At 42.4% G+C, this 14,749-nt stretch overlaps 1 long non-coding RNA gene across 6 annotated transcripts in view; it reads right to left on the bottom strand.

Moving 5' to 3' along the window:
* Positions 1 to 14,749, bottom strand: part of LOC125613968 — a 279,644-nt gene that overhangs the window by 185,668 nt on the left and 79,227 nt on the right. For all 6 annotated transcript variants that reach the window (XR_007344604.1, XR_007344603.1, XR_007344601.1 and 3 more), the window contains exon 2: positions 14,037 to 14,156. This is a non-coding gene — a long non-coding RNA (uncharacterized LOC125613968). The remainder of the gene's footprint in view (positions 1 to 14,036; positions 14,157 to 14,749) is intronic.

The following is a 14,749-nucleotide window of genomic DNA, read 5'->3' as shown; positions in this document are numbered from 1 at the left end:
GAAATTCCCCATTTATTTTCCCTATTTTATTAATATAGATAGACAGATAATTACTATCCACATAAATAGGATGGAAGGATTTATATCAATATAAATAGGATGGAGGATAGTATTAAAATTTATTAAAAATAATAATAACTTCAAATTAACATACATGTTGGTAATAGTTAATCTGCATCCTTTTTCATTTGTATTGAAGTAATTATGACTCTTAAAGCATTTTTATGGTTTCTATCTCATTGGATATTTGTTTATACTACTGCAGATGCATCCATTGCCCTCCTACCAATGAAAGTTACATCCTGGGTCTTGGTACCTTTTGGTAAACGGGTAATCGGTTATTCCAGAAAGGAAAATCTCCACTTGCGATATTGCAGCAATCAGCACCATACCAGACAGTGCTCAAGTGACAAGTTATGTCAACTCGGAGTGTAGACAGATCCAGAAGGTCAGAGTACAGACCTTCTTAGTCCCTGTAACGTTGAGGACAATATCTTATTGTCCTTGCATGACCTCCTCAAGTAATGTGTCCATAATGTTTGTAGCTTCCTCTCATCCTGGCATTTCCTCATAATTCAGCATTCCTGGTAAGACTGAAATGAAAGTTGAATTTTTCACTGGAGGTAGGTCAAGCTGACAGTGATAGCAACTGACAGGAGATTAAAAGGAACCAAAGATACTGTGTTGAAAAAGTCTCACCAAGGTCACCAACTCGTGATGAAGCAAGTGGTGAGTGAGGGAGAAACACAGGCGGATTGCTTAGGAACCAACAGGGACAACTGTATTATCTAATTATTCCTCTTCATTTCCATCTCCTGAGGACTCCCACTCCCACACACACGCTTTTAAGCAAGTTCATTATATCAAAATTACTGTATAATATTTCTTCTTCTTATCAGTTCAAGGTACAGCTGTTTTTAAATGTGGTACCTGCAGCACTGTCAACCCTAATAAGCAGAAGAAGTTGCTCCCCACGGCCCTGGGCTTCCCCCTTTACTGGAGCATGCACCTGTTTACACGACTTTCCCTGCCCCGTGTGCCCCACGTCTTACTCATCTTTCTGTCTGCCTGCGTGGTGACAGAGCCAGTTAGTAAACTATCAATGGTTCTCTTTCCCTAATACAGAGTTGCTGTTGGGAAGCTGCCACCAAGCTGGGGACTGAATTTTCCAGCTCCATATCCATCCAGCTATAGCCACAGTGTTAACCAATGGAAAAATGAAAGGAACTGATATATTTCCCTTTGAGGCTTATATAACATGTCATATCTCTATATTCTTTGCTGTTGTTTAAACCTTGAGTGTCCCCAAAGGCCCATGTGCTAAAGGATTGGTCCCTAGAGAGGGGCTATTGGGAGGTGGTGGACCTTAGAGAATGGGCCTCAGTGGTTGAGGGTGTGCACCTCAACGGGGTTGTGGAACCCCAGCCTCTTCCCATTCTCTTTTTTGCTTCCTGGCCATGAGGTGAGCAGTTTTGCTCTGTCACATGCTTTTCACCTTTGTCATCCAGCACCCCTACTAGAGAGCTAAGAGCAATGGTTCTGTCTCTTCATGTATTAGAATTTCTAAATTATGAGCCAAAAGGAAACTTTTTTCTCATAAATCAATCATCTTGAATATTTGTTATAGTAATAGAAAGCTAACTAACACACTCCCTTTTGCCAGCTGCCAACTAGATGAATGCAGAAGTTGATGAATAGTAAAAAAGCTCTCCATCCTATGTGATGGATCCCTGTGATTTCTTAATCATTGTATTGAAGAAAGTCACCAGAAACAAAGGATTAGACTCTTACAAGAGAGAGAAATAAACTTCAAGTCAAAAAATTATTTTTATATTTCTGGGTCTATTTGTTACTGCATGATAATACATGAATTTAATATAGTGGCATATATTGGCATTCAAGGGATAGCAAATGACTGACTAGTGCATGTTTTGGTCAGCTTTGCATCACTTTGACTGAAAGATTGCCCAAGAGAAACTTATAAAAGTTTAATTTGGCTCACAGTTTCAGAGGTTCAATCCATGGTTGGCCAATTCCATAGCTCTGGGCCCAAAGTGAGGCAGAACAGCATGGCAGAAGGGCATGGCGGGAAAAAATTGCTCAGTTCATGACAGTCAGGAAGCAGAGAGAGAGAGAGCTTGATTTCAAGGAACTAGCAACAAAATATAAACCCCAAAGGTCTAAATGCACACTTCCAGTGGCTTACTTCATCTGGCAACACCCTACCTGCCTACAGTTATCACCCATTAATCCATTTAAATTATTAATCCATCAAACAAATCAATCTACTGATCAGATTACAGTGTTCATGATCTAATCATTTCATCTCTGAAGAGGGCTGCATCATCTCAAACCTGAGCTTTTGGGAGACCATCCGTATCCAAACTATAACAGGGCATTTGCCCATTTGCCTACAGAAGAGCTTGAATATTTTGTACTTTACCAGAAAGGATTAAATATGAATTGCAGCTCATGAGATTATATGCAATAATTGTTATTATGGAACTCTTCCCAGAATGTTAGATGAAACAGACTGATGTGGCTAGGGTTTTATCTAGTTGTATAGTTGTTTCTTCAAATTCATAGATACATATTTAAATTCTGTTACTGTGGGAGAATATTGAGGTTGTCATGGCAACAAGTTAAAGCACCAGACTACATGTGATGTACTGGGATGCTTGGTGCTAGCCATGCTAGCAAAAAACAAATGATTACATCACACAGAGAACTGTACTAAGGGTTACAGTGTGATAGTCAAGAGGATAGTCTTACACCTTCGAGGAGCCATAATATACTGATTAGTTAGCAATTTTGATAACATTGATAGTTCTGAAATAAAATGGATTTTATAATTCAGATGAGATTATTGATACAGGATCATCACCTTAATAACCCTAGTCCTACTTGGAGTAAAACCCAAACATAGGTACACACACAGACACACACACACACATACATGCATGCATACATATGTACATGTATATACACAGAAAGACAGAGACAGAGAAAGCATATTGAGCTTATAGAAGTAAAATTTGATAGAGTTGATGAATTTAGAGGACTACAATTTTAACATAAGCAATCAAATAAAACCTCTCTTGAGCAGAGATTTTAGAGCAAATCTCTCAACCCAACTCTGATTTACTTTATGATGCAGACAGAGCCTTTACTGATCCCTTCTCTGAGAACCAGAAGCCTGCTTTTCTGCAATGTATTTACTACTAATTCAAGTTACTCTCATTCTTTGGGGGAAAATTAAGTATTTCTAGCAGGGCTGGCCTACCATCCCCAGGGATTTTATTTTTCTCCCCACATGGCCTTCTTGAAGCACAGACATTTGTCTGAGACAACACAAACTGCAGGTAACTTGGATTGTCATGCAGCATCCAGAATAAGAGATGTGGCCAGCTGGAGTAGTGTAATTTGGTGAGTAACAGCAATAGGAAGGCTGATATTTCTAGCTGTTCTTTGAATGGTTAAAAATTAAAGGATAAAGGAATATTTATATTCCCCATTAAAGTTCTAGGAGGTAATTCAGGAAGAGTTTTAACTCTAGAAAGAAATGATAAAAGAAAAAAGAGAGTATCCCAACTTTTAGCTTAGAGTCCTTTTTCTCCCCTCATCTCGTCATTTCTGTTTAGATGAACCAACTAAATAATTTCTTCTCCAGCCCCTTTTTGCTTCATTCATAAACTACATTGGCCAGTTTCCTGGATATTAAGCTTTGAAATATCTTTCTATCACTGAGATGGCAGGAATCATGTAAGAAAGAAAGTCTGATCCCAAGAGACGCTGTTACTATATTAAGAAGCATGACACAAAGGATGTAGATGCTGGACCCCACCTGCAATGGTACCGACCATTTCAAGGCAGAACAAAAAGATATATGCAGATGTTAAGAGGGATCGAATGCAGTCGCAATGCCAGATGGTCTCTGGCGGCCCCTTGGCTGCTCTTGGTACAAACCAGGTCAAAGGCATCTGACGTGGCTCCTTAGACAGAGGAGATCAATAATGCTAAAGAGTGGCATCTGTAGTAAGAAACAAATCACTGTAAATGGCTAACATGGTCTCTGTGCTCAGGGGTCCTGACTGAAGCTGCCATCTTGACATCAGCACTATGCCATCCTCCATGCGAGGGGAGAAGGAGCAAGAGGGGTAGGGAGACAAATGGTGGCAGCCAAGGTGACATCACAGGATTTTGTTGTCTCCAACGGAGAAGCTCTAAGCAGTTCAAGGAGCTCAGTGCCCATCTGGCCAATTCAAGAAGAAAACACCGTGGGTGTGAAGTATTTTAAGTCTGTGGAGGATAAATTATACCTCAGTCTCAAAAGAGATCAGAAAGTAGCTAAATGAGATTAACAGTAAGATAAACAGAAAGCTAATTTTATTTAATAACATATTTATTAAATACTTCCTGCATGAGCCAGGTATTTTATTAATAAATAAATTGAGGCTCAGGAAAAGTTAAGTCACTTTCCCAATGTCATAATATAATAAGTGACAGATAAAGCTCTAACCAAGATCTGCACACCAATCTAAAGCCAGGCAGAGCTACCTCTTACAAGGCTCATTGGCAAATACAACTAAACATGCTTCCCATGGCCTTTGTCTTTCTCATGATCTTGATCATATGGGGATCACCAGTGTGCACTTGACCTGTCTGGATTCATGGGAATAAGTTACAAAATGTCTTGAAAGGTGATTAAGCTTTGTAGGTATGGAGTAGAAGCAGCAACAGTGGATTATAGAGAAATGCAAAAGATGTAGAGATTCAAATCTTGTACTATACCATTTGAATCCTTTTGCTAAGTTTGCTCAGAGAAAATTGGGTTTTGGATTAAAGCAATTAACTGGTGAATTCTACTGGAAACTGCTTCAACCTCTATGAGTTTTGTTGTTGTTGTTCAATATATAATATGTCAAGGTGAGACACATTACTGAGAGGAGCAAGAAAAATAGAGGAGGTAGGGAGCCACTTTCCATGAAAAAAAAATTGCATCATTAGAATACTTCTGCTTTCTCTGTGCAAAATGACCCGAGTCTCCACAACCAACTTCACCCATTTCCCAGATGTTTGCCCAGAGATACAAATAGAAAAAGTCTAAATGACCAACATCCATTTTGTTTTACTCATGGTTGAAAAAATTTTTTTCTGCCTTGTGAAGAAAAAAAAAAAAACACCTAAGATTCATTAAACAATACACCACCTTCTATGTTTGGTGATTGATAAATGCATTATCTATTGACTTCTTCCAAGTGCCTTTTGAGGTGCTACTTGCCTACCATCAAGATGATGAAACTGGAATTAGAAGGAATCCCTAGCCTAGACTCTCAGCTATGTGGCTGTGCAGGATCAAGCCCACTGCTCCTGTGACTTTCAAAGTCAGTGTTCTTTCTTCTATACTCTCCTTTGGTCCTCTTCAATAATTTATGTCCTTGTCCCACCTCTCATTATCATTCTAAACTTTAGCAGTCACAGTTCAATAGAGTTGAAGGTACAGATGATTAAGCTGATAAATGGTATGGAAATAAATGTATATTCTACAAGTCAGTGCTTTGTCTAAATTCTTGAACTAATTGATTTGTCTCTCCTTTGTTTCTTTCAACTAATGTTGGAATATAGAAAAACCATTCCAGGTACTTAAAAGTTTTAATTAGTTAATTCTCGATTTCCAGAGACTTAAAGAGAAGCATTTGGGGTCAAAAGAATCTTTACTGGAAGCCAGGCACTGTGTGGCATACCTCAAATCCCAGCAGCTCTGGAGGCTGAGGCAGGAGGATCCCAAGTTCAAGGCCAGCCTCATCAATTTAGCAAGCCCTAAGCAACTTAGCAAGACCTGTCTCAGAATAAAAAATAAAAAAAGGGCTGAGGATGTGGCTCAGTGGTTAAGCTTCCCTGGGTTCAATCCCTGGAAATAACAACAAAAGGGCTTTAGAAGGATTCCCAGGTAATGAATATTTGGAAAGCAGGTCTGAGATCAAATGCAATGCATTTATTGTTTCTTCCACCTCTGGGAAAATGAGATGGAGAAGAAAGAGCACAGACCTAGAAGTTTTCTAGACCCAAATGAGAATACTGGCTCTCTCACTGGGGAATGTTGAACGAGTCATTTTACTTCTCTGACCCTTCTCTTGATCTTTTAAAAAAAAGATACTGACCTTAAAGCGTTATGAGGACCAAGTGACACACATCACGCCTGGCACACATACACATTCAGCGAAGCTTTGTTTCTTTTTCTGCTCCTTCGGACACAGCTGTTTATTGATATGGCTGCTGATTATACCGGAATGAGAGGGCGTAAGTGTGGGGCCTGGTGCTAGTCTTGGGGAGAGTTCATCAAGTGAGGAAAAGAAGCACCATTTATTTGTATTCTCACTTTTTGAACTTTGAATTAGTTGGAGGAAGAGGTAATTCATAGCTTTGCCATTTACAGCCATAGCTGCACTGGTCGTCATGCCTGGGAAGGTGGCATTTCAAACAAAGCATGTCTGACCATGGTTGAGGCCAAATGATTACTTTACTACTATCTGTTGTGTTGTAGAACAGATCTCCGTATTGTGTTGTTTGGAGTCACTCTCTACTGCCCAGATCCCACAGATGGTGTCTCTGCCCTACTTTCCCAGAATTTCTGTATCTCCAGGGCCATTACCACTCCTGACTCTCACGCTTGTGCTATTATCCTGTGCTCAGCACTGGCTCTTTTATTTTCTACTTTCTACCACAATATTATGGGCCCCGAGTCACAGTCTCTTAGATAGCGTCTGTCTACTGCTGTTTGTGTACTCTGACGGGGAAGGGAGGTGTGAGGGATCCACTTGTATCCATATTAACAGGAAAGAAACAATGCAAAGCATTGCAGTGCCCTGGAAGGACCCTGAGGGGGCTGCAGGCGGAGGAAGAGCCAGAACATGTCTGCTGAGGTCACTGAACCCACAGCATCACGTTACCATATATCCCAGTACACACACCGTCCAAACTGAAAGGGAAAATTTGCAATCAACTGGTAAGTTATCTCTACATTCATTCTCCATTTTAGAAAATCCCTTGGAGCCAGACGGTTGGCCCACGCCTGTAATCCCAGCAGTTCAGGAGGCTGAGGCAGGAGGATGGCAAGTTCAAAGCCAGCTGCAGCAACTTAGCAAGGCCTAAGCATTTTAGCGCAACCCTGTCTCAAAATAAAACACAAAAAGGGCTGGGGATGTGGCTCAGAGGTTAAGCGCCCCTCGGTTCAATCCTTGGTACAAAAAAAAAAATCACTTAGAGTATTAAATATCAAAAGCAACCAGCTCTGCATACTTCTTTGCCTCCTTTCCATCCATGTTTATGCATCAGTTGACCAGGATGGAAGTCCAGGGTTGCTGGGATCCTGTTCTAGGTTCAAGTGACAGCTTGATTCACAAGTACCAGTGATGTCACCTGGTTTAAGGTCAGTGCTACAGTTAACCTACCAGACATTATTCAGTGCCTTTGAGCCTCCATTTTCTGATCCATAAACTGGAGTGAGCCTGCCTATCTTGCATGGTTTTAGGGAAGATAAATGAAATGTGCTTGTGATATTACAACCTGAACCATGATCCAACCAGCTAATGCTTTATTTTATTCTCCTTTTTACCCCCTAACACTCAAATTGACATCAATCCATGAAATCCGTTGATTTAATTATCCTACAGCTCCCGTGACTGTCTTCCCAGACAAATGAAAGTTTCCATGGGGCTGGAGTTTCTGAGTCTTTGCTCAGGAACTTGGGCTCAGTAAATACTTGTAGATTTAGGGGAAAAGTCAAACTACAAACTTAGAGGGTTTAGAGGAGGAGAGGATCACAACTGTTTAACTTTGATTTTTAAGCCACACTCATGTCCCAATTACCATTTATTGTACCCTCTTCAGAAATGATCTATGTCTACATTTTTTTTTTTTTTTTTTGGTGCTGGGGATTGAACCCAGGGCCTTGCGTGCGCATGGAAGGCAAGCACCTTACCAACTGAGCTATCTCCCCAGCCCCATGTCTACATTTTGTGTACAGAAAATCAGAGAGGAAGGGAAGGGGACAATTCAAAAGAAGAGGTTGGGGGAAGAAAATGAGAAAGAAAGGACATAATCCTTGGCATCTCTCCATGCTAAACACCAGGATCTGGTCACTCATCTTGACCAGAGTGCTCGTGGAAAACAAGTCAATTTAGCCACTAACTGACCCTAGAGAAAATGAAGAAGGAAGATTCCATTTGGGGAAAGAGGGAAGGGAGAAGCTCCACCTCCCACAGCTCCACAGGGACGACTGGGAATTCTCTGACGTTTCCACATCGTGTTAGTGTCACGTTGCAATGATGAATCCCATTGAAATTTGACAGGTGTATCTCTCCTGGATTCAGACAAGGAGATGGAAATCAGACAGCATCTTTATTTACTGAGCACCTACTATGTGTTCACAGCTGAGCAGCCCAGAAATGAATATAGATCAGCTGAGTCCCAGAGGGATGAAGTCTGAGCTATGCATGATAAAGTTTGAATCAAATGTTTACTTAGAAGGAAGGAACAGGAGGGAGGAGGGTGGGAAGGGAAAATACTGGGGAATGAGGTGGATCAAATTCTGTTATGTGCACGTACGAATACGGCCTAATGAACCCCACTATTATGTATCATTATAATGCACCAATTTATAAAAAAGAAAAGAAAAGAAAGCAGGAATAAGTAAGCCACCTCAAAAGGAAGGAAAAGATGCCCAGCCCCATTCTGGAGGGACAACATCTTGACCTCTTCTCAAAGGGAGTCTTATGTGCAGACCCAGGTGCTGCTGGGGGCGCTGGTGGCGTGGAGGGAGATAAAAGGCTTTCTGGAGGCCTCTGACCCCGGCGTCCCATGGGAAAGGAGCCAGGAGGCTGCTGGCTGGCAGACAAGCAGGTGTGTCCCTGAGAAGCTGTGGAGATTAGCTGGGGCTCAGCCAAACCTCTGCAGGAGGCAACCCTCTCCTGACTCTCCGGAGACCTTGGCCTTGGCTCCTCTGGCATCAAATAAGTCAGACGCAGAAGGGACGTCAACCAGGCCTTTTGTGAATCTGGGGCCCCTGAGCCGGCATCTGGACACCATCAACACACACTCAGAGCAAGGCTGCAGGGTGTGTGTCAGGAAAAGAGAGGGAAGGGCTGAAAGCCAGTGATCAGGGAGGAAGCCTCACATGTGTTGGGATCCGTATCTTGGAAGGAAGTGTCGGCCACACTCAGAAGACTAGGCATCACTTCTTTTTCTGTAAAACAGAAGTTCTAGGGGAAATTGTAGTGTCTGCTCTTCAGCAAAGGTAAAATTCAGAAGACTCAAGGGCTGAGAGCTCAGAGTTTTGGAAACACTAAAGAAAGGAAGCTTATCAGCAACTTCAGCAGTGGGAGGAGGGGAAACAGGTCCCCATCAGTGCAGATGTGTCAGGTTGGCACAATGTCCAAGTCCACTGATAGCAGGAGAGAGCACTGACTTTAGATCTAACAGATATATGTTGGAATCCTGACCCTGCTATGCATTAGCTGTGTGACCTTGAACAGGTCACTTTACCTCTCTGAACATCCATATTTCAACCTAAGATGAGCCTAACAAGGACTTCCTCATAGAATCATTTGAGCATTAATAGGATACCTTACATAAACACTTGTCACAGTATCTACCACATAGAAGGTGCTCAATAAAAGTTAAACCTCTTTTCCCCTCTCTTTCAAAAAGATGGAAAATACAATGTAATAAATAATGTACTTACTGTATAAATAAAATTTACATTGTACATTTATGTGAAATAGTAGGTAAAATCCTTACTTTTTTAGACATATAGAAACTCTTTCCCAGCAAGGGTAAGTCACTTGCCCACCCTCATTCAGAAGGAAAGAATTAAGTCAAAACACAGATCTCCTGGATGATGTTGTTGCTGTTTGATTGGTTCCATGAAAATAGCTTAGTACTATGTCTCAGAAAGGTCTGATTCTGGCCATGGCACAAGCTAGAACACAACACAAGCCACCCCTTACAGAGGTATCTATCAAGAAAATGGTAGGTGTAACTGTCTTTCAAACACAATTAAAACTCACCAGGAAAAATGTGGAATGTGTGGGGTTTGGGTGGGGATACTATTCATGACTTTAAGTAATAGCTTAACTGTTGACTCTATTTTTCATTGCTGTGACAAAACACCTGAGGTAATCAACTCACAAGAAGTAAAGATTTATTTGGGATTATAGTTGCTTGGATATGTTGCTTCAGGCCAGTTGCAAGGTAGGGAGTGCATGGTGACAAAAGTCTGTTCATTTTGTTGTAGCCAGGAAGCAAAGAGAGAGAAGGAGAGAGGGGCCAATGTCCCAATATCTCCTCAAAGGCCGTGCCCAATGACCTAACTTCCTCCCACTAGACCCTACCTCTTTTCATTTTTTTTTATATTTTATTTTGAGACAGGGTCTTGCTAAGGTGCTTACAGCCTCACTAAATTGCTGAGGCTGGCTTTGAACTCAGGATCCTCCTGCTTCAGCCTCCCAAGCTGCTGGGATTAAAGGTGTGTGCCATCACACCTGTCTAGATCCCACCTCTTAGAGATTCCACCACCTCCTGATAGCACCACAGGCGAGTAACCAAGCCTTCAACACATGGGCCTTTGGGAGACATTCTAGATCCAAACTATAGCAGTAACCAAGAGTGGTCTTATTTTAAATTGTGTCACACTCATGTCCACATATAAAACAGTTCACCAAAATAGCTGGAAATGTAATGTCCCGCTCACGGATAATAAGAACATAAGTAATTTCATTTTATTTTCAAAGTTCTTCTTTCCTCTCCACCTGCATTTATGACAAAAGCAAGACTATAACTCCAAAGATGACCCCCAGTCTCCCCTCTGCCCACCTCTCCCTATCATTTCTGCAGCAGGAAGTTTTTCTTTGAGAGGCCAAATTGTGGCTAATTGCCTTTGTCTGGTGTGGTTGAGTCTCAGCTCCTATCTGCATGGCCCTGTCTCCAACACTTAAACCTTCATAAGCTTAGAACTTGGAGGAATCCTGTGCACTCTCGAATCTTCCTCTCTATTTTATAAATAAAATGGGAAGAGGCTCAGAGATGTGGGGCCACTTGCCTGAGGCCATGAAGCTAAGGTGGCAGTTCACCATTCAGTACTTGCTTCCCACACTGGTTCCCCAGAGTTTAGGGACTTGTTATGGTTTAGATATGAGGTGTCCCCAAAAGCTCATGTGTGAGACCAGGCAAGAGGGTTTAGAGGTGACATGATCGTGAGAGCTGTAGCCGAATCAATGGATTAATCCACCAACATTTATGAACCAGGCAGTGACTGCAGACAAGTAGGGTGTGACTGGTGGAGATGGGTCTCTGGGGCTTATATTTTGTCCCTGGGCAGAGGTGCCCTCTCTCTGCTTCCTGGTGGCCCTGTCCTGAGCTGGTTTCCTTCGCTACACCTTTCAGCCATGATGTTCTGCCTCAGTTTGGGCCCAGAGCTTTGGAGTGGGCCAAGCGTGGACTGAGACCTCTGAAACTGAGTCAGAATAAACCTTTCCCTGCTCTAAATTGCTCTGGTCAGGTCATTTGGTTACAGTGACAGAACGTTGACTAACACAGGACTCGTGTGGATGAAAGACACCATCTCCTTACACATCACTGCCACCACCACCCAGCCAGCTGTGCGCTGGAGCCCACCATGCAGGCACTCGGGCCAGGTGTGGTTTAAGCGCCCAGTTATCATCACAGGTGCCCAAATGTTCCATTAAATAACCTCAGAGAAAAGGAAATAAATGGAAGGTTTAAAAAGCGCTTGAAAATAGCATTATTCTTTAACTCAAAAATATCTGTACAGGTCTTCACAATAGTTGAAATTTGGGGAACTTCTATAATTATTATGGTGACGGGAAATCACTATAAATGTGTTATTTGTCTTATTCCCGTTAGAGCTGATAAAGTTGTGTCATTCAACAAGGGTTGACTGAGCGCACTCGCCATGTGCCAGATACACGCTCAGTGCTCACCCGACAGGGAGCAGCTGCTGTCCGAGTGCTCCTCCAGGGGAGCCCTGCATGAGGGGGGTGTTAGAAGTGGAAACAGGCACTACACAAAACAGATCACAGACCTAAAAGTAAGACCTGAAACTAGGAAACGCTTAGAAGAAAACTTAAGGGAACCTGTCATGACACTGGATTTGGCCATCAAAAGCTCAGGCCACGAAAGGAAAACTAGATAGAACTGGATGATATAAAACCTTGTTCTACTAAACGGAGAAGACCATTTGCAAATCATCTATCTGATAAGGGATCCAAAATATATAAAGAACTGCAACAGCTAAGCCACAACAGCCACAAAAAGACCCGATTCAAACATGGATAACCGACTTGAAGAGACGCTTCTCCAAAGAGCAACAAAGGACTGACGAAATATGGATGACCTGAAACTACGCTCCACATCACTAATCATTCAAGTAATGCTCATAAAAAACGTAATGAAAGACCACCAGGCTATGGATCACAGAAAAGTCAAAAACAAAACAAAAAGGGCTGATGAGAGAAGAAGATACAGAGGCAGAATGGAGGTGCGGTCCCGGGGGGAATGCAGAGTGAATTCTCTAAAAATCATGAGACGTGCATATATAAATATACCACAGGGAATTTCACCTGTATGCATAAGTAACAAGAGCCAATCAAATATAAATAAATAGACAAGCTACAGGAAGCCTAGTAAAGTAGAGGAAGGAGAAGAGGGCAGGGGAGAGGCTGGACGGGAAAGTAGGGGGGATCATGAACTGAAGTCAATCTCCACGCCCCTATGATTTTGTGAAGATGAACCCAACGATTGCGTGTATCTACAAAGCTCTTATAAAAATAAATAAATAATTTAAAAGGACTGGGAATGTAGCTCAGTGGTAAAGCAGCCCTGGGTTCAATCCCTGTACCCCCACCCCCACAAAAAAAAGTCTTGATGAGGACATGGGAGAATTAGGATTCTTTGTCAAATGTAAAATAAAGTAATCTCTATGAAAAATAGTGGTGGAGGCTCAACAAATTAGAAATGTAATTATTTGCTGATCCCTCAATTTCACTTCCAAAAAAAAAAAATTGAAATCAGGAACTCAAAGAAATATTTATACCCATGTTCTCAGCAGTATTATGGTTAATAACCAAAAGATGGAAGCAAACTGAGTGTCTGTGAATGGAGAAACAAAATGAAACACTCTTCAGCCCTAAAAAAGTGAAGGAAATTTCCACATGTGCTGTGACATGGGTGGGCCTGGAGGGCACTATGCTAAGTGATGTAAATCTGTCACAGAACAACAAATATTGCAGGATTCCACTTAAATGAGGTAAGGAAGGTAGTTCAAATTCATGAGACAGAGAGTAGAAAGATGGTTGCCCGGAGCTGGGGAGAGGTAGGAAGGAGGAATTGTTGCTTAACAGGTCCAGAGTTTCAGCTTTGCAAGATGACCAAGTTTCTGTGGATGGTGGTGACAGCAGCACACAGATGTGATTGCATTTAACAGGGCTGCATTTTTCACTTCAAAATGGATTCAGTGGTGACTTTTGTGTTAAAAAAATAACGAATTTAAAAAAAAAAACAAAAAACGGATCTATTCATCACCATCTAGCAGAAGCCAGCCTAGGTCTCTCGTGTCCTGACTGATATGGCAAGGGACCCAGAGAAGCCCACTACCCAACAAATCTTAGCATTCAATGTGAAAGTAGGATCTCCAGAGCGAAGAAGAGAAAAATCCTGTTGAAGAAAACCAGTCGACTGCAGAGCCCAGTCATGTCTCTCCCTGGAGACCAGCAGCCTCAATGGAGCTCAAAAAAAAACCCAGAAATGTCACATTTCTCCACTGAGAGAAGCCATGGAACATGCCATTTCATCTCCATCAAGTAGGTACATAGGACAGATGAAAATGTCATAAATCAGTAACTTTCGCTTTTAACTCGAGAGGGGTGTGCTTCATCTTTCTGGCAGGGCCAGGAGGACTGAGGCACCCTGCAGGTGTTTGGTTTGGGAGACAAATATTGAACTTGCTGGTGAGAACTTACCAATTGTGATTTATCCAGGAGATCCTCGGAGTCTGGGCTCCTCTTCCATGGTGAAGATTTCCTGAGGGGCCACTGCCTTGGGAAGATGAGACCATCTGATGTGGAGCGCAGGCATCTCCACTGAGAGAGAACGTAAGAGGGACAAATGACCCAGGTGAAGGTGCTCTGATTGACCCGTGACCCCAACATTCATATGGGTCCTCCCGATGTCCTGAGGCCCTGATGCCTTCTAGGACATACTGAAACCCTTAAAAAGCCACGCCTTTATTAACAGCATTTAACAAGCTCCTTTTTAATACTTAATAATGTGCCAGGAGGGGGCTCACATAAATAAGATACAGTCCCTGCCTGTGGTAACCTTAGATCCCAAGTGTGATGAAGCACTAATGAATGAGTTCCAGAGTCTTACTGTGGGATCTAATTTGGTTCTGTCTGCGCATGCTTAAGAAAGCGCATCCCCCTCCCCCACACCACCTCCAGATGAGAGAGCCCGTCAAAACAAAAAGTGAGGCAAGCAAGTGGCACCACTGCATACGTTTGGCTGTCTCCAACCCATGTTCCCTGATGCCCAGTGGCCCCTTCTCTGCTCTGTCTGGACTTGGTCACCGCCCAGAGCGGAGGCTGAGATCACAGGCTGAGATCACAGGCTCCCATCCCTTCTCCAGCTGTGGGCCTTCCAGAGAGGGAACACACCCTGTCCCTCGTCCACAGAA

This window comes from Marmota marmota, unplaced genomic scaffold, assembly GCF_001458135.2.
Source record: "Marmota marmota marmota unplaced genomic scaffold, marMar, whole genome shotgun sequence".
Lineage (NCBI taxonomy): Eukaryota > Metazoa > Chordata > Mammalia > Rodentia > Sciuridae > Marmota > Marmota marmota.
The sequence above is the reverse complement of the archived record's forward strand: the minus strand, read 5'-3'. Positions and strand labels throughout refer to the sequence as shown.